Source organism: Electrophorus electricus, unplaced genomic scaffold, assembly GCF_041902795.1.
Source record: "Electrophorus electricus isolate QZ-2024a unplaced genomic scaffold, ASM4190279v1 Scaffold51, whole genome shotgun sequence".
In the NCBI taxonomy this organism is placed as follows: Eukaryota; Metazoa; Chordata; class Actinopteri; order Gymnotiformes; family Gymnotidae; genus Electrophorus; species Electrophorus electricus.
The window spans coordinates 195694-202289 of record NW_027658769.1 but is presented as its reverse complement, the minus strand read 5'-3'; the positions used below and the strand labels follow the sequence as shown (position 1 = coordinate 202289).

General features: G+C 36.3%; 1 non-coding gene across 1 annotated transcript; it reads right to left on the bottom strand.

The window, feature by feature from the left end:
• Positions 1 to 6317: 6317 nt before the first annotated feature.
• trnae-uuc (transfer RNA glutamic acid (anticodon UUC)) lies at positions 6318 to 6389 on the bottom strand. The gene has a single exon. It is a non-coding gene; the product is annotated as a tRNA-Glu (tRNA).
• Between the last annotated feature and the right edge of the window lie 207 nt (positions 6390 to 6596).

Sequence of the window (6596 nt, the reverse complement as noted above, 5' to 3'; positions counted from 1 at the left end):
ACTTCATCATGGTCAGAATATGTGTTATAGATACATGTAATGCTTCAGCATTGCTACTAGTTCTAATACACTCAAACTAGTGCACCAGAGTGGGTGATGGTAATGGTACTGTTAGAAGCAAACCTATATGACTGGGGTTGGGCTTCCACACACTGTCCCTTTCTCCCAATTCACAGAGCGGAAACGACTCGTTTTCAGCCTGTTTTTTTTTTTTTTTTACACAACCAATTTCCAACCTCTATAGATATCGCTTGGAATTCAACAGGCACCTGTTGCTACTGCACCTTTAAGACGGATGTAAGATAAATGAGCTCCTTTATGATTGGCTGCCCTGTATTGTGCTTCATTCAAAAGGTACTCAGAGCTGAAATGCCTGAGAAAGGCAATTTAAGTGGGTGTGCTAAACCTCTATAGGCTGAATAGGCAGAGATAGGTCAATAAAGTGTTCTTGTGACATTAGAAATACAAATTTCAAAAGGGGCATTTTTGGCAGCTTAACTGACATAGTTAAGTATTTTAACATTTAAAATATATATATATTAAAAGGAGAATGTTACTTATTTCACTCTGACTGTAAAACAGTGCATATTTTGTTAAATGGGATTTCCATACCATGTTTTTTAAGGCTGCCTTATGTATAAATAAATATGCAAGAATGCAGAGCATGAATAGGTCAGTCTTCCATTCTGTATCACATACCTACCCTTGATAACACCGTGGTAACTGGAAAAAAAACAACCCTTTTTACTCAGTTGTCACTACTTCCAATAGACTTCACGCTAATCTCATAGAAGTCCACCCCTTTCCGTGTCCTCCGGAAACTGCACTTCCGTTGTGTTGTGACAGGATTTGTTCCTGAAGTTGTATGCGTTTTCTAAATTTGCACCGCATTTCTAAAGTGTGTTACCACTTTGATGAATATGCTTTGTGTATTTGCAGCACGATGGGTTTTCCAGGACACCGTAATTTATGCATGTTTAATTCCATCTTTTATTCACGTACTAAGCCCAACTCTATAGGCTAATATTTATAAAACCGAGATAACCATAGAAACGTCTTCATCTGTGCTTGATACTTTCACGGAAATACGGAACTGCTGCTTGTCAAGCTTGTTTCATCAGGTTTTATATCATCGTCATGACGTGTTTGAATTGATCCCAGGCATATGCAGTCCTCATCAAAATCCATGCATGTCCTAGGCTGTGAGTAAGGTATGTTCTCTCTCTGGTCACAGTTGGCAAATAAATTATGCATATAGATTGTGGGGAAAACACTTTAGCACGTGTTCTCCAAAGAAGTGTCTTAATATGAGCTATCTAGCTAGTTCCAATGTCAACTGTACTCATAACACTGGGTTTCTCTCTGTGCTCAGGTGTCTTATTCGCATGCCAGTAACATGTTAGCGATATTGCAGTAGTGTGAATTTTTATGTTGCCCGTGATGAAAGGTGACAGGAAATAAAAATCCAAACATTTTTTTTGTTCAGGTCTTTTTAACGGTCATAACTGACACATATTTATCTAACAAAAAAATCAGGTTCCTCTAAATGTGTGGAAGAACTGTTGTGTATATTTTTGTTTCCAGTGGCCTGAGTACCTAAAATATGTCATCATTTTAGGAAGCAGGAAAGCAGGGCTGCTTACAAACATGACATTAGTATATTATTTTTGGGATATTTTCATTTATGATTTTCCCCTTTTTGTTGTTTGTTTGCTTTTTTACTTTCATTTTTTGTAGGGACTGTGATATATATTTTGTTATTTGAATGCATAATATAGCTTTGGGGCTCCCACAGACACTTGTGTATATAAACATATTAGGGGAGATTTTTTCATTGATTTGTATATGTTTGTGAAGGAATGCACATAGTTCTCATGTTTGACCCACTTTAAAGATATTTTTTGACTTGTATCAGAAAGGAATACAAGCATTTATTCATATCAACATTTTCCTTGCAGAGTCATTTCAAAGATGATGCAACAGAATAGTTTTGCTTATCTATTCTGTACTTTGTTTATTGACAGGTAATTCCACCCTCAACTTTTTAGGGTGCCTCCCCATAATTGCTCAGCTCTTCTGTGTAATAAAAGCAGGATTGGTTTGTATATCACATTGGTGTAGGTCATTTTCACCTGTTATATAAAGAACATTCTAATGGCTTTGGGGGAGACAAACCAAATTAGTCCTTTATAATTGTAATTATATATTACTTTGCTTCATTAGAAGTTTGTGATTATTCCTGTTATTCATCAACTTAGGTACCGTGATTTACTGGGGTAGGTCAAATTAAAAGATAATTGCCTGCTTATATTAGGTAAAGAAAGTTTTTTATGTCATAGTTTTCACTTACTATGATTGGGACAATACATCTTTTACATGAGGATGGATTTTATCAAAGCTTATAGGGATCTGTATGCCATGCATAGGACGCTTATGCTTTATTTAGTTCACTAAATACAAGCAGTTCATTTTTGTTTTAAATGTTGATGTTCCACCTGCTCCATCAGACCCTCTGCTTTGACACTATGTCCACCTGGTGTACATCAGTAAGCACAGCCTATAACAAGGTATGTCTTAGCCACTTGTAATCTTCTAAGCATTAACTTTCACAACATTTTTATGACAATGTTAGTCTTTATAGTTTCCATAATTAGGTGCTTAACTGAAATCAGCTCCAGTGTTTCATGTTGATGTCTTTCATTTTTCATACATAGTCATGTATATATTTGTGACATGCTACATTTGTTACTGTTTTCACTTGAACAAGGAAAATCATACTCAAAACAGATATATAAGTGGACAGTCAGGGTGAAATAAGTAACATTCTCCTTTTAATGTTATATTTTAAAAAAATATTAAAGGTCTTAAGTATGTCAGTGTTTTCGTTAGTCTTTTGGCCAATGTTTTTTTTAAAAAGAGATAAGGAGATACCAGAACAAAATAGAAAAGCAAATAATAGAGGAAGATGGCATGGGATGGAGGGATGGAGGGATGATAAAAGACAGGGGTAGTAACGGATAATTTATTCTATTCTCTCAGCTATTCTCTTTAACTAATTCTGAAGTCTGCATCTTTATTTTCTATTTGAATGTTAACTTTACGACTAGCTGATTGGGGATTTAGGAACGACACTAGCGTTGATTTTGATTCTAGCCACAGTTCTAGTAATAAGCAGTGTTACAACTCTGCATGCAAAGTCACTGAACAGTTGACTGTTAATTCTGTAGTAAGCATAATGCAAAAAATACAACAACATATTTTGTTGTGATTGAAAAAATTACGTCCTAAATACATGCGTTGTAAATACATTGACATTAGTATTTTTAATTAATTTCTAACATTCAGAGACATTCAGAGGTGTTTCTATTAAGCCCAGAGTCAGCTAGGTCTCCACTCTCTAATTACTCAATGAACCTCAATGGTTTCCCAATCACATCTTCTCTAACAGTTAAAGATCTTGGAGTTATGGATCCCAGTCTCTCGTTCGAAGCTCACGTAAATAAATAATGTTTCTAGGACCCCCTTTCTCCACCTTAGAAACATTTCAAAGATTAGGAGCATGCTCTCCACACATAATACAGAAAAGGTAGTCCATGCATTTATTGCTTCAATATTGGACTACTGTAATCCCTTACTATCTAGCTGTGCTATTAAGTGCCTAAAGTGCCTAGCGAGTTCAAAATGCAGCAGCCATAGTTTTTAATAGAGCTAGAAAATTTGATCACATCAATCATATCTTAGCTACTTTACTTTGGCTCCCAGTAAAATTTCGTATTGATTATAAACTACTTTTAATAATTCCAAATGTGCATTAGACTTTACAGTAACCTAAGACAACCCTTTTGCATGAAGGGAACTGGTAACTATGCTCACCCTCCATAATGTGCAAAAGATATTTAAAGTGTAGGACAGTCGAAGCATTATGCGTGCGCGTGTGTGATGTTATTAACATGACAGTAAAAGCTTATCATTTTTAAACGGGGGCTGATCGACTTTCCACTTATGCAAGACTTATGTCAAGAGTACATGTCAAAAATTAGAGACGAAATGAGGTGCTAAATGCCGCAATTAGGCATACAGCAGTCAAAGGCAATTTGGAAACACACTTAGAAAACAAAGATCATGATCTTTGATCATGATCAAACTTTCAAAAAGCTTATCAACGTGACGAGAATGTGAAGTTTAGGTTCATCTATAGTGTTACAGTATCAATGTGAAATATGGATATCGAGGTCAGCAGCACGTAAGAATGTATATGTGTGAAACATCTTCGTCGCCATAAATGTTGTGTTGTTACATAATTAAGCAGTCCATCCAGTTTCAGTTACTTGATTTATGAGCAACCTGTGTCCACTGTCTAACTCAAGTATTTTTATTTTAATTTCCTCCATGTTGTTTATAATAGGCCTACAGTAAGAAATCCTTTTAACTGATTAATAATTAAAAAATATCTTTCTTGACTATAAGAATATAGCTTAACCATTAGAAAGATTAAACATCCAGTGAGTGTGTATCCTGGCATGTTAATGTAAAAGGCAGCTCCTACTGGATTTGGGGAAAGATTAGTAAAAGATTTCAAGTATCTGCAAAGCAGAAAACTGCCTATTCAACAGGCAGAAATTATGTGCTACCGAAGTAGTTGTGCTATTTGCATAGCCTAATTAATATCATTAGATCAAGTTCTATATTACCTATATTGTTATATTACAATTTTGCTTTTGCTTTTTTGCTTCACAATTGTTACACATAATTGCTGCACCTGATACAAGGATAGGAATTTAAATTTATTCATACTGGATATAAGAATCATTAATGGCTGCTGAGTGAAGCACTTTCATTGAAAATTCATCCACCAATTTTTTTTTTTTTTTTTTGGAACCAGAAACAGGGCGCATCAACCAGGAGTACATTCCAGCTCTGTTTTAGAACACTGGCTGTGATTCATTACATTTTGGCAATTGTGAAAACAAACTGGATGATACTTCTAAAAGTAATTGTGTTTGCAGTTTATTTGCACAGTTACATCAACAACACTGGTAGCATAGTCAACAGGCTTGATGGTTTTCCAGTGCACGACACCGTGATACCAGGGCTGGCCCAAGCCTGTGTGGGGCCCTATGCAGAAATCTGAGCTGCCACTGACATAACATCGGTAAAAAACAAATAGAAATAAATACATGGTCTTTGGCACCCTCTTGGCGGCCTTAGCAGGCTCTCATTTTGCTTATATGGTGGGACAATTGTTCTGCTGTTATCCTACCTATTGAGCAGTCCTACCTAGATTTAATGCACTTATGTACATCACCCTTAGTCCAGGTTTCTGGTGTTTATTTTAGATGCATTTTTTGTTGTATATATTATAATTAGGCTACTGTGGACAATTGTATACCGTATAGCTACAGCACCTGTACTTCACACACATGTAGTAATCGGATCTAGAAAGTTGCCAACCCTATTAAAATATTAGGTTTATAGTATAATATTTGAATTAAACAGACAAAGCATTAATCACAATCATTTGCATGATGATTAAATCTTGAACCAAAAATGTATCAGAGAGCTGTAGTGTTTTTTACAGACACACACCCAATAAAACTTTGCTTGACCATTTCTTGCCCTCTATATCATTCTCTGCAGTTTACTGAGAAAGACCTGACACTGGGTAATGCCATTGTCTATTCGAAGGCCAAAACAACAACAATCTTGGTTATCAAAGACTCACTCCACCCTGACCACAGCCTCTTCTTTTAGAAGCCATGAGAAAACCACCATCGCAGCTTGAGAGCACAAATCTAGCCTCTTAAGAGGTGTTATGTTCCACAGGCAGATCGATATCTCAATGCGGTCCACATGAAAGCAATTTTCTTTCCATGAGTGCAAATTGCACTTTTAATGCCTGATATTTCAGCCACTCATTTCTCTCACTACATGACAAAACTCTCGAAACTTTTCTCCAAAAGCACTGAATGTTATTCTAACCATTTATGGCCTTTCTCCATTCATGTACACAAAGTCCAGTATGATTCCAAATGTCATCAAAAGATATATCTGTTTGTAGCTGAACAACTTATACAATGCGATCTTTCTTCTTTGTGTCAAATGAACTTAACAATTGAAACATCCAAAACTGGCTGTGTTTCTTGCCAACATACTGGTGTTTGGACATGTGGGATTACTTGCATGTCGCTTTCAATAACTCAGTTGGTAGAGTAGAAGTTAAAACTGTCATCCTTAGGCTGTCGGCTCAACTCCAACTCACACAAACTTTATGTTTTAATGCAGAATCTGTCGTTTTATATGAGCATAAAAAGAGGTTTTTCCCTGATCGGGAATCGAACCCGGGCCGCGGCGGTGAAAGCGCCGAATCCTAACCACTAGACAACCAGGGACAAAGCTGCTGAGTTTACATGACAAGACCATTTTTCAAAGTCTGCACTCCTACTATTCTGACAATGTTTGGATGCATACTGGACTTGGTATGCATGAGTGGAAAAAGGCCATAAAGCGAGTTATTTATCTTTCTCTTTGTTCTACAAAAAAATGAAGTTTGCAAGAGTCAGGGCTCTTTTTTACCATCTGGGAAAAGAGGGAACGCT